General features: G+C 41.2%; 1 protein-coding gene across 3 annotated transcripts in view; it reads left to right on the top strand.

Annotated features, from left to right (window-relative positions):
• The window catches only part of SGK3 (serum/glucocorticoid regulated kinase family member 3), a 56,547-nt gene that overhangs the window by 12,192 nt on the left and 31,600 nt on the right, over window positions 1–12,755 (top strand). Inside the window, exon 1 of one of the 3 annotated variants that reach the window (XM_056483162.1) lies at window positions 10,382–10,811. The exons of 1 other annotated variant lie outside the window; for it this stretch is intronic. The gene's annotated coding sequence lies outside the window, so the exon portion shown is untranslated. Of the gene's footprint in view, window positions 1–10,381; window positions 10,812–12,755 lie in introns of those variants that run through there. One more of the 3 variants, XM_056483161.1, reaches the window with a different exon arrangement.

The following is a 12,755-nucleotide window of genomic DNA, read 5'->3' as shown; positions in this document are numbered from 1 at the left end:
TCGTTGCTTCTTTCTTGACTTCCTTCTTAGTGTCTCTTGTGTTCACATTCTCTACATTCTTGGGCTTTCCATTTGTCTAGTAACAAATCTAAAGGATCCATTGCCTTTTTTAAATGTAAAAAACCCAGTATCTGATTTTGAAATAGAAAAAGTTTAAACTAAACTAAAGTGCTGTCAATTCACAGGCATTTTGTTCATTATACCATGTGCCTGTCAAGATACCACATGGTAGTAGATTCCCTGTTCAGGCTCTTGGGTTTTACTTCTGAGTTGCCAGCTGTTTGATATGTAGATTTGAGATATCAAACAAATAGCCCTGGTGCTGGTAGATGGTTTTTAGTGACTTTGTTGTTGTTTAAACTGATTAGCCCTGTCAGTGCAAATGGCTTGTTCTCGCAAGGCTTCAGATTCTGCTGGCTGTCATTGTGTTTGTTGTCTGTCACTGTGCATTGTGACAATGGATCTACCACAGTGGGAAACACCAATTTAAAACCTAAGGAGAGTGTATCCTTTCAGATTTACAGAGTAATATAATGGTTTGGGTTGGAAGGGACCTTAAAAATCTCCATTTCTGGCCTGTAACCTCAGCCCATTCATGGGATGGTCCAGATTTTGTTTCACAAGTTGTTGACACTGTACGAAGGTCAGATGCTGGATCCAGACTCTTCCAACCATGGATTTATTTCCTTGGCTCATTACAGCAGTGACAGTAGAACACTTTAACTGAACCACTCAATCAGAACGAAGGCTGCTTGACTTGGGTGACCTCAGCAATTAACTGAAATGCCTCCCCTTGCTGTTTTGAATGGGGGATCCTGCACTGCATTCCACTCCCAAGAGACAACTGAAGCTTTGCACATTCACCCTTGGTGACACCAATGATGCTCAAGACTTACCACTGACTTGCTTCACATCCATGGTGAGTGAAAAAGGCACCTACCCTGCTCTGGAAAGCCTGTCAGTTCGGGACTTCCTCTGAATTAAAGCTGTGACATGTGCTGCCACACTTGGAAAAGAAAAGGATCTGGTTAAAATGTAAGACAAATTCCACAGTTTATGTGTTCAGAAGATGCTAACAATTGTTCTCTGGAAGAATCTTTTGTTAGTATCCGATTTACTTACTTTCATGGAAAATTTGTCCCCTCCCTCAATATATGTCTGGGGTTTTTTGTTGGGTGGTTTATTTATTTACAAAAGAAAATATCAAAATAAGTGTTATTATTTTAGTTATAAAGTAAAGGAGTGTGGGCTCTGCATGTTTTCCTTTCTCCTTTCAGACACTACAGGAAGTCATGGTCTCTCCTCTCAGCTTTCCTGGACACACAATAAAACAAAACTTAATATAATCCCATGTCAATTAAATAAGTAATCCCAACATCTAGTTTTCATACTTCCACAAATCTAGCGGCCATACAAGTATAGTCTGGTTCTACCTGTCCATCGGGCATATTAATGCTTTCAAATTTTCTTCTATGTGAAACGTCCAAAATGTCTTTTTCTTTGGTGTTTGTTTGATGTTTTATTTGTTCACTTTTTGTCTCACTCAACCACTGGTCCTTTTTTAGTTGATAGAAGTTCTACTGCCTCTTGTTTATGCCATAAATTGCTCTGGCTTGTGTGACTTGGGATATCCTTCCCATAAACCAGATTTGAAAATGTGGTACAAGTTTAACTATGCAGGTTCATGTTATGGTTTAACCCCAGGTGGCAGCCAGCCCCTTGTTCACTCCCCCTGTTCCTGGTGGGATTCAGGGGAGAATTGGAGAAAGGTAAAACCCACAGGTTGAGGAAAGAAAAGTTTAAGAATTGAAATAAAGTAAAACATAATAAGAAGAAGAAGAATGAAAAAGGAGAAAATGGTAAGAGTAATAAAACCCAAAAGAAAGAAGTTACAGACAATACAATCGCTCACTGTGCCCTGATGCCCAACCCATCCCTGGGCAGGGATTGTTGTCTCCTGGCCAACAGCCCCAGTTTACAGCTGAGTATGATGTTCTAAGGTATGGAAAACCCCTTTGGCCAGTTCAGGCCAGCTGTCCCAGCTGTGATCCCTCCCAGTTTCTCGTGCACTGCTCAGTGGCAGAGAATGGGAACCTGAAAAGCCCTTGACTTAGGGTAAACACTGCTTAGCAACAACTAAAACATCAATGTGTTATCAACACAGTTCTCATACCGCATCCAAAACACAGCACTCTACCAAATAAGAGAAAGAAAATGAACTCTACCCCAGTTGAAACCAGGACAATGCACAATGCATGCAATAAAGTGTATATGGTAAACTTAATTTAGCAATTGTGACAATTGGAATGCTGGAAATAGAAGTCAGCAGCAGCAACAGCCAACTTCCTTACTGTGACTTCTTTAAAAGCATCCTGATTATTTCTGCATTTCTCTTCTCAAAATTAGTCATCAATCCTGTAAGAGTCAGGAATAAACAGTAGTTGTATTTTCTGACTTTGGACGTGCTTCTAAATCAATCAGGGGAGGTAGATGGTTGAAGGATGAAAATATCCACAATTACCCCAGCTTTGTTTTAACAGAGGTGTGTGGTGAGGCCCCCTTGGCTGGACATTGCCCCAGGCTCCCCAGGGGAGGTGACCACAGCAGCAGGCAGGTGTCCCTGAGGTTCTGGTGTGGCAACAGCTGCTTTCGGGAAGGCGTAAATTGGAGACAAACAAATCAAGAAAAAAGAGCAGCGTAGGCCTGGGAGAACCACAGTTATATAAAGATGAACAATGAAACATTATTTCTCAAGTGGGTATTTTGAAGGGCTGTTACCACAACACTTTTTAAATAAATGAAAGGTACATTTGAATCGGAAGCAATTTGGTGTAGCAAACTGCTACTGACTCATCCCAGACCTGAGGGGAAACAGATCTGCTGTGACACAGAGAGATTTTTGAGTGCTTGCATGGGATATGCTTCAGATTCAAGAGTGAGAGATATTAGTACCCTCCTCCAACACCACTCCTATTAGCAACCACTAGCATGGTGCACATTCCAATTAGGAGATCCTCATCACCACTGCAATTGCATCCAAACACAGGTTGATTGTTGGCAGCTTCTTGAATGTTACAGATTCCACACATATTTTAATGCCAATGCAGTAGCAATGTATTTATGAAGAGTTTCAGTGCAGGAGATGTATATCTTGAGTTCTTATGGCTTTGCAAAATATTATATCTTCATTCTAGAACAATTTTTTTTCTTTAATTCAAAGATTTATAAAAACATTTAATGAGCCGGGTTGACACAAAGATTGCCATGTAATTAGAAAACTCTGGCATTTTGCTCTTTTGTGTTCTTGTGCACACTTAGAACACCTTTGTGTTCTTGTGCTGTCATCTGCAAAAACTACTTTTAATTTGTACAGCATTGTTGGAGAAAACTGTATTTGGAATAAAACTTGCTCCCAGTACATCCAAGAGTAGCTTGGATTGTGTACAGGAGCATTTTCTTATGAAATATTTGAGTAATTTGAACAATGACTTGAAGAAAATATAATTTCTTTTAAATAGTCTGGTTCTTCCTGTCCCTTTTAAAATGGCTGTATGTATATCAATGCTAAATGTCAATAGATAAAATTTTGTGATAATTTCTCCTACCTAGAAGTCGTGTTCCATGCTGTAACCTACAATATCTCGATTCGTTCCTTGTGGTCTATACTCTGCAACACCACACCTAACATCAAAAAATTGTTGACCTCAAATATTAATACTGCCATGTTCCTTTTTAAAGCTGCATAATTTAACAGTGGTCTTGAATTAGTATTGAGATTGGATGGATTTATTTAATTGTTTCTTATACTCCATACTTAGATTTATGATATTCCATTAGCTGGTTTCTGCTAGATTGCCATATTATAAAAAGAAAGGTAAGTAAGTTAAAGAAAAAACTAGTTTAGTGGAATCCAGAAGTTGATCATATGTACCTGTTTCTTGTTGTATTAATTTTATCTGGGATAAGAGGAACATATGCATCTTTATGTAAAATATTGCTGATGTATCTTTATGTAAATCCTTTCTGAAACTCACTTGAAATTTCAGACCCACATGTACCCCTCAAACACTGACCCATAGTTCCCAGGACAGAAAATGTGAAAATGAAAATATTCTTGGAGAACAACTATCAGACTCTCTGGCTAGTAGATGAAGGTACAGCATCGCTGTGGGTCAGGAATAGGGCTGGAAATCTGGCAAACTTGGGAAATGACTAGATAAACAAGTCAGCAAAGTCAGGTCAGCAGATAATACTCTTGAAACATTTGTCGTAAATTTGTGTCCTTTTTGGATTATAAATTACATCTTCCTGCTTTGGTAGGTTGGGGTGGTTTTTTTTTTCATTGTTGCTACCTTTTTTTTTTGCTCTGAGTTGGTGTGTAACAGTGCTTTAGTGGAATTAATGTGTCTTTTGCCATAAACAGTTTGTTGGAAGTATTAATAGAATAGCAAAACCAAATCTGGCCTATTCTGTAGATCCTAGGCTGCCTTTAAAATGGTTTTATTTTGGAAAAAGCCTGTTAGCCTTCTGTGGGGGGACATACACACCCCAAACCAAAGCTCTTGTTCAGTTTATTTTGACTAGAATACCAGTAAATAGCTTGAAAATGCAACAGGGTCCTTGTGTTCTTGCTCATCTCCACAGTTTGAGGAAGAACTCTTGACATTCTGGGTAGACCCCACCTACATAACATTGTGTGCCAGAGAACTTGTTTACCAAAGCATGTTTGTTCACTCCAGCCTGTATTTGCAATTCTAGTAGAACGTGCTGTAGCTGGGATTCAGGAGGCTGAAATAAGAAACATCCATACAGAATTACCACTTAGAGAGATTTTCTTCTTTTATACTTAGCTTTGGTATACCTTCCTGCACAAATTGCTCAGATCTCCTGGAAACTCAGAGATTTGACCTATTTTATAGAACTGTATTTATAAATGGAATTCCAAAGAGTGTTGAGAGCAAAATGCAGGTCATACAGTGCTGACAGTTGTGAGAGTTTTTTGGCAATTTATACTTTATGGGCTGTATTTGATAACTCAGCTTCACAGTGTTTACCAGTGCAGTAATTTATTACTGTGTTTTATGCATGTCTGCTAAAACTAGTCCCAGAACATGTCAGCATGTACCAATAAGCTGTATATGTGACATGTCAAGCACATGTGTTGCTATATGTCTATAATGCAGCTGGGTATCTTTGTCCTTTTGTTATTTATATATTCCATTTTGTTATCTATGTATTCACCCTTGCAGGACTTGGTGGTAAGCCAGGTCCAAGTGCTTCTTTTTTCCTCGTATTCTTGGAACCCATGTCAATCTTTTGTGCTTCCATGTGAGCAAGTGGAGGTGGCTTGAGGCAGTATCCACACTGCAGGTCTCTGAGATAACTGATAACTAAGCTGAACTAGGCTATCAGGAATTCAGCATTCACACTGTTCTTCTGGTGGCTGAACTAGTTCATGGAGTTTTCACTTGGGTACCTTCTCCAGACTGCACACTTGCAGTGAGTGAGGACAGCTGCAGGGCTAAAAGAGATAGTCTGATAGCAGTGCTTCTCCTAAAGACACAGCCGTGCTTGGATGAGGTCTCCTGGTGGAACTGCCAGCTATTGGAGTGATAAGTGAACAGGATGTAAACAGCAGGGTTTGGGTCAGACAGGTCATGTGCACTGAATTCACTCTTCACTTGCATGCGAAGTAGTTTTTAGAAACTACTGAAAAAAGTGGAACTAACCAGAGAAAAAGTACTTTATATGTGGTAACAATAATACATTTTGGTGGGTGCATGAGGGAAGTAAAGAACTTGAGGAGGATGAAGCCAGGAAAATAGAGATACATTAATTGAAATTTCAGATATGGTATTTCACTGCCTGATACTGCTTTTTCACTTTGAAATGTCATAATTCATTCATGCTATTGGCAGAATGCTTGCTTGTGTACTAGTGTTCCTTTTTAGTATATGCTTCAGTTGATTTAAACCAGTTTTCTTCTGAGCTTCTGTGAAGAATTTCTTTGATGTGGTGCTGCTGTCATTTTTCTGGTTCATGTTATACACGCTCTGTGATGTTCATGAAATTATGCAGTTTATTACGATTTTTCTATAGTTTTCCATCATTTTGATACGTGGTGTTTACTATGCTAAGGGAGTCCATGTAGTGTTGCAGATTGTGGTTTTGATATTCATTAACCTCTGTGCTCCAGGACATTCTTCTTGTAATACATGGATCATCATCTTTGTGTCTGGAGTGCTGGAAAACTGGCAGTTCACTATGTCACTATGAATGAAACCTCCTTTTACTTGCCAGGTTCTCATGCTTTGTCAAAAGATAATACTAAATCTTTCAGCTGTGTTTAGGTAGCTTGTGGTAGTTTCTGGTGGGTTGGTTAGTTTGCTTGGGAGAAGGGGTTGAAGTATATGTTTGCAATGAATCAGTCTTTTAATTATTCATTTCATTCCTTCAAACTGAAAGACTGTCATCTGAAGACATTCTGTAGCTGATCTAGCGTACAAAAAGAAAGTAGGGAAAAAACCATTTCCTCTGTGCAGCTCCTGTAAAACTGAACCATTACTCAGACTCCTCTAATAAGCATGCAACTATTAAAATTAGTTAAATGAAATCTATTAATATGCATACATTCATTAAGTGTTACAAAACCAGCTTTGGTAAAGAACAGTTACCTGGTAATGCTGTTGCTTGCACCTGCATTGTGAGCTTTAAATCTTGCCCAGCTGGCATTTCTTCCACAGTTTTAACTCTCAGCTAGTTCACTTTCTCACCAAACATTTTCTCTTACTTGATGTGATAAGAGTTGTGTATTTTCTGGTAAATTATGGGGTCTTTGTGGCAGCCAGAATCCCTGGTGCTGGACAGTATTTACCCAGAATTGCTGTGCCTGTGTCATTGTGATGCCCATCTGTTGCAGCCTAGACCTTTCCGAAGGGCGATGTCCTCAGGCTGCTCAGTGCTGTGCAGGTGGGTGCAGCCTGCTGGGAGTTGGGTTCTCTGATTAAAACAATTGGCACATGCCATGTTATCTATGGTGGCCATGGGTTGTTTCCTGAATGAAGTCTAAGTTCAGGGCTTGACGGGCTAAAGGCTAACAAAAATTATTTAAAAGATAGCTTCATATCTATTACCGTATCATGTCTGAAGGGTTTTAAACAGACACATTTGGTTTAACTGGAGTTTAACAGTTGGCAAGATATTGCCACAGAAGTTTTAATTCCAAATATGATCTCAGCCTCATGTCCAAACCTCTTGACTATTAACAGTCTGTTCTGGGGCAAGGAGGTTGTGTTTTCCTTAGTGTGAGGAGTAGGATACAAAGCTTGGTGTTAACAGGGAAAGGCTAAATACTCCTTTGAAGATGCAAGAACTGAAATGGAAAGCTGTGATGCTAATGTTTGAAGGTGATAGTAAGGTAATGATTTTGTTGCTCAATGACCTGCTGTGTTTTAGAAGTAACTAAAATTTTTGGACTATGCTTGTCCAGTAGTTTGGGCTGTGCTTTCTGTGTGAATATTTGAATGTATACAAAAGTTTCACAGTATATTCATATGAAACAGTATTCACCATCAAAGCTCGTGGCTGCATTTAAAACAAGACATCTGTATTCCTGCTTGTCTTTGTCTTAGAACGTTTTTTTATGGTCTGGTTTTTTTTCTGTATAGTTCTCTTGATGTTATAAAATGGGACTTTTGATCTTTGGTCAGGGAACAGTTTTCATACTAATTTAAGGACATTTTCAGTAAAAGCTGAACTGAATAGTTCATATTGTTGCTACCTGCTCTTCATGGGCTTGGAGAAATATGTTAAAGGTACTCTGCATTTCTGTGACCTGTTGCATTTGCAATGGGTCAAGATGAGTCCTTAATTTCCCTTCCCTTTTCTCATATTTTCCACCCCCACCACCCAATCACTGATATTCCTTGAGCAAAGGCTTAAAATAGTTGGGATGGCAGCACACTATATGGATTTGTAACATTCCTTAGAAGCGAAGTACTGCAAAGCAGTGGAAATGAGATTCTCTGTGTGTATAACTGCCCAGAAAATACAAATGGGGAATGCAAGGGAGTTCCTGGGGACAAAAAATGTCAGAATGAATGCTGACCTTTAACTTCACTAAAAGGCAAGTCGAGTTCTGTGCATTTCTCTGTGTGCTGTGCAGTTAACCACCAGGTATCTACCTTGACATTAAAATATTAGCCTTTAAAAACTGATTAAGCAAATCTGTAAATTACAATTTATTTTAATTTTAGGACTTTAACAGTGTTTTGCATAGTATGATGCACTAGACAGATGGATGTGCTGTGGAATTCATTCAGCAAATTACAATTTAAGGATATGTACCGTGTTGCTAATCTCTAATTACCTACACCAGAATAGAGAGAGGAACCACATAAAATTAACACTCAAGAGCCCAGTCTTCACAGAGGAATTTTAAGTGTGAGGAAGGGCAAATCGCCACTCTTTAGCCAAAGTTTAGGGCTCAGTCTGTGTGGACAGGGAAGACAGAGTTAAATTATCTCCAAGCCAGGGTCATCTTCTCACCTTTCTTGGGTTGGGGCTGTACTGTAAATCAGTCCGATAGCTCCATTTAACTGATCTGCTGACAAGTGAATGATTAACTGAAACTACCAACCAGACAGAAGTGGAACACTGCTCAACAACTGCAGAGTAAAAAAAATCTTGAATACAGATTACCTGACTAAATTATTTGCCAATGAGTTATTCTAACTGACTGAAGTTCAGAAGCCTTCTGGTCTGGGGCTCACCATGAGAAGTCCCCACAAAGCCTCTTCAAAACCTCTCCATTAATGCAGAGGTAAATACCTTGCCAGATCCAAATGAGCAAGAGAAGGCTGTTGCTATAATGCCAAGTCTCAATACCTAGCAGTACCTATCCAAAACCACAAAACTCCAAAATCAGGAAAGGGCAGGTTAGGATGAGAAAATTCCTCATTTCTTCCTGTGTGGACTCTACTGAAATGGAGGCTTGTGATCCAGTTGACTTGTAGCTTGTGTGTACACAGTTACAACATACTAATCCAAACACTGACGTATTTCAAAAACTGCCAGACTGCTTCTCTGATTTGTTTTTGGAGGGTGCTTGACACGAGTGTAGTATTTTGCAGGAATACTTCTGCAGCAGGACTGTTCAGAAACAGGATCTCCTGAATTGCTCCTTGCCAGATACTTGCCAATACCTGAGACTGTTGAAATGAGCACTGTCATGTCCTGTCAGGCCCAAATGCAAGTCTTGTGAAAACAGGCCTGTAGAACATGGGGCTTCTCCATAATCAATAGAACAGTTCCTGATGACAGCTTGTGGGGTTTTGGGGACACGGTTGTGTTACATTGGTAATACAGTGGAGCAGGCTGCAAGATTTTCACACTTGCTCATTCTTTACATGGCCGTTGAAATCCCAAGAAACATTTCAGCTATTTATAGGGAGGAAGCTAAAATGACAAAGGCTTTTAACTCATCCTGAGTGTTACCATTTGCATTAGATATTCCCTGCCTCTTAAGCCTTCTCTTTCTTCTTTGAAAGCATAGCAGATCCTCAGTAAACAGGAGGCTTTAACCTAATGGGTGTGGTGATCTTTTCTGTTAAACAGAGTCATGCTAACGCCTGTTTGTCCCACACTTCTAGATCACGTTAAACAATGAAGTGAGGAGTGATACTGTCATTAAAGGAGCTTTTTTCTCCCTATAATTTTGTAACTGTTTTAAGGCCTCAATTTGCTCAGGAATACTTACCAAGTTACACATCATTTTAATAAGCCCGGTTGAATTTTAATGGGGATATTGAAACTTACCCCTGAAATTTCAGAGGCTTCAGAATTAGTTCCCTAAACAGTGCTAGGTACCATACAAACCTATCTCATTTTCCCTATGTTATTGCTCCTGCCCATACGGAAGCAGAGCTGTCATTACAGCGGCTGGTTGGTTTAATGACGGCCTTGCCGCTGGATTGTGGGCACCCCTGGACACACTGAAGAGTTAAACTGAAACCCCTCGTGTGCGCAGGGGTGTTTTAAAGTTATTTTTACCAGAGCGTCGCTGTTTTTTCCAGAGTTTCTGTGGGGAGCCGCCCAGCCGAAGCAGGAGCATCTCCCTAGGGGCTGGGGAGGGGAGAGGTGGCCTGGGCATTCGGGGAAGTGGAAACTTGCCCCTAAAACAAAGTATGTTTTTTATTTTAGTGCAGATATGTGGATATATATGGGGGGTGGCTGGAGAGTATCTCGCCTGCCGGCCCCGTCCCGCAGCCCGGGCACGCCGCGCTCGGGGCTCCGCGCAGCGCTGCGCGGGCGGGCGGGCAGCCTGGCGCCGCGGGCGGGGAGGGGCGGGCGGCAGGCGAGGAGACACGGAGGGAGGGAGGGAGAGAGAGGGGGCGGCCCGGGCGGAGCCGCCTTTCCCTTTCCCTTCCCCGGCCGCCGAGCCCGTGCGCTGTGCTGCGGGGGCGGCGATGGCCGCGCGGGGCAGCGGCGGCGGGCGCCGGGCCGGCAGCGCCGGGAATGCCTCCTAGAAGTCCAGCGGCCGAGAAAGAGTTGCTGGGTGAAGGCGAGAGAAGCTTGGTTTCGTTCCCGAGGTCCCCGCGGTGCGGTGGAGCCGGGGGCTGCGCTGGTGAGGAGGAGGAGGAGGAGGAGGAGGAAGGTGCCTGCGGGTCCGTGGTACCCAGGGACGGGAACTGGGGGCGGCCTCTGCGCGATCGCTCTCGTCCTTCCCCGAGTGGTTCGCAGCCAGGACGTGCTGCTGTTCCGGCAGAGCAGCACTGAAGCGTCTTAGGCAACGCTGCTTTGTCGGGATTCAGGTACCCTTGAGGAACTTAATTTTGTGCAGGTTAATTAAAAGGCTGTTGTAAAGTATTACGGCTAAAGCTGTTTTGACAGCTCGTCCTTTTTGTGTTTATGTGAGTTTTTCTCCTCTAGAAGCTCATAAAGGTGTAAGTGCTGCTTCTAAGCATGCAGTAGTTTTGCAGGATGGAATGCGCCTTTCTTATTGCCCATTAAACTTAGGATACGATGTCATGCGGGTAGCGCATTTCATCACAGCTGTGTCACCTGAGTTCCCTTATGGTTCTTCCTGCACTGGAGATTTCTGTGAATATCGCTTGCTGCAGTAGCCTTGTAGCTAAGGTTTGTTTATAACTTCTTTCAGACATTCCAAGTGGTTTTACAGACACGTAGAATAAGACTGTATTTTTAAGGGTTGATGTTATTCTATTTTGGGTTCTTCTAACATTAGTGTTGTTTCAGTCTCAGTGCCTAAATATAGTTCTGAATTTTTTTTTTTTCCTTCACCTGCACATCAATCTCTTCAATGACTGTAATATGAACTAATGGTAAAAACAGAAGCTGCATATGGGGGAGTGTTTTCCTGAAGGCTTTAAGATACTTTAGATTTCAGGAAAAATTGTTACTAGCTCTTGGAAAGCGTTTTGGAAAGTTCAGTGTTGTTAAGGTAGTCTCCATACGTTGTATTTCTTATTACTTAAGCTAGAAAACGGACCTGTTTCTTAAAAGGTACCTTGAGATCCTCATTTAGATCAGAAATGCAGCGCAATTGACTTGCCCATGTCAGTGAGAAGTACTGGTTGTTTTAAAAACCTTGGCAAAGCTGAAAAAGTAGGCACTAGTGGTTACATGATAATGTAACATAATAATAATAACAACATAATGTGTTAAAATTGCTTTCCAGCCTCGAATTCCCACCTGTGATGTAAATTGCAGCCTCACCACATCTGACGTTGTTGCACCAAATTCTGTTTTCTGTACATAAGCCACTAATCTGTGAATCCTTATGAACTGAACCTTCTCATTCTCTGAGCAGCACAGAAATATGTGAGAGTTCAGTGTATGCTCTTACCTGTGGGAGTCTGTAAACTGTCCCTGAAGAATGGACGTAGAATTCTTGCTGTGGTTGCTGATGTAACAACTGGTTGCTGATGAATCAACTGGTGGTGAACTGGACGTGCAGTTTGTATATTGCTAAAGGGTCTTTCTCTTGCTTGCCTTTTATATTCCAATGTTTAAGTTGTTATCTTTTCGTTATCCAGCAGCTTTATCAATTCTGTAAAGCACAGACTTGAAAAGTATGATTTCTGGATTGTGGCCTGTAACTTGGATTTGCATATTTCATTATGTTGTTATCCAGCTGTACTCTGTTATCTGGATTTTACCCTTTTGCCGGTTACAGTACATAAAATCCCAGAACCCTCTACATGTTCGATGTGTTAACATCCATCTTAAACAGATTGGAATTCTGTATGCAATGAAAGCCAGGGAGAGCAGTTGGTGACTTCTGTTGAAGGTCATGTAAGAACATGTCCAGTATATCTGGAAATGTGATTGAAATGTAGTGTTCTCTCATTTGATTTTCAGCCAGAGGGGTAAAATGAGGCTGGATTATTTGCCTGATGTTTACTGAAGTCTGACTGCCCTCTTATGTAGAACTGACTATGTTGCAGGTGGCTGCTGTCAGCTGTCTGTAAGACCTCTTCAAAGTAGCTTATGGTGCTGTTGCTGCAACTCTTGAGCTGTGCTATTCTTAGGCATCTACATTTAAAATTTAATTTGGCCTGGTTTATAGGCAGACTGAGAAAGCACACCAAGAAATGTGCAGGTAGCAAGTGTAATACAAACTGGATTTTTTAATACACTGTGTTGTTTGTGTTTGTTCTGAGGCACATAGTGATCCTTGTGGATACTATGGACACAGGCTAAAGTTGAAATTATTATGGAGATGTGTTCAGGAT

The sequence above is a fragment of the Oenanthe melanoleuca genome, chromosome 2 (assembly GCF_029582105.1).
Source record: "Oenanthe melanoleuca isolate GR-GAL-2019-014 chromosome 2, OMel1.0, whole genome shotgun sequence".
In the NCBI taxonomy this organism is placed as follows: domain Eukaryota; kingdom Metazoa; phylum Chordata; class Aves; order Passeriformes; family Muscicapidae; genus Oenanthe; species Oenanthe melanoleuca.
The sequence above is the reverse complement of the archived record's forward strand: the minus strand, read 5'-3'. Positions and strand labels throughout refer to the sequence as shown.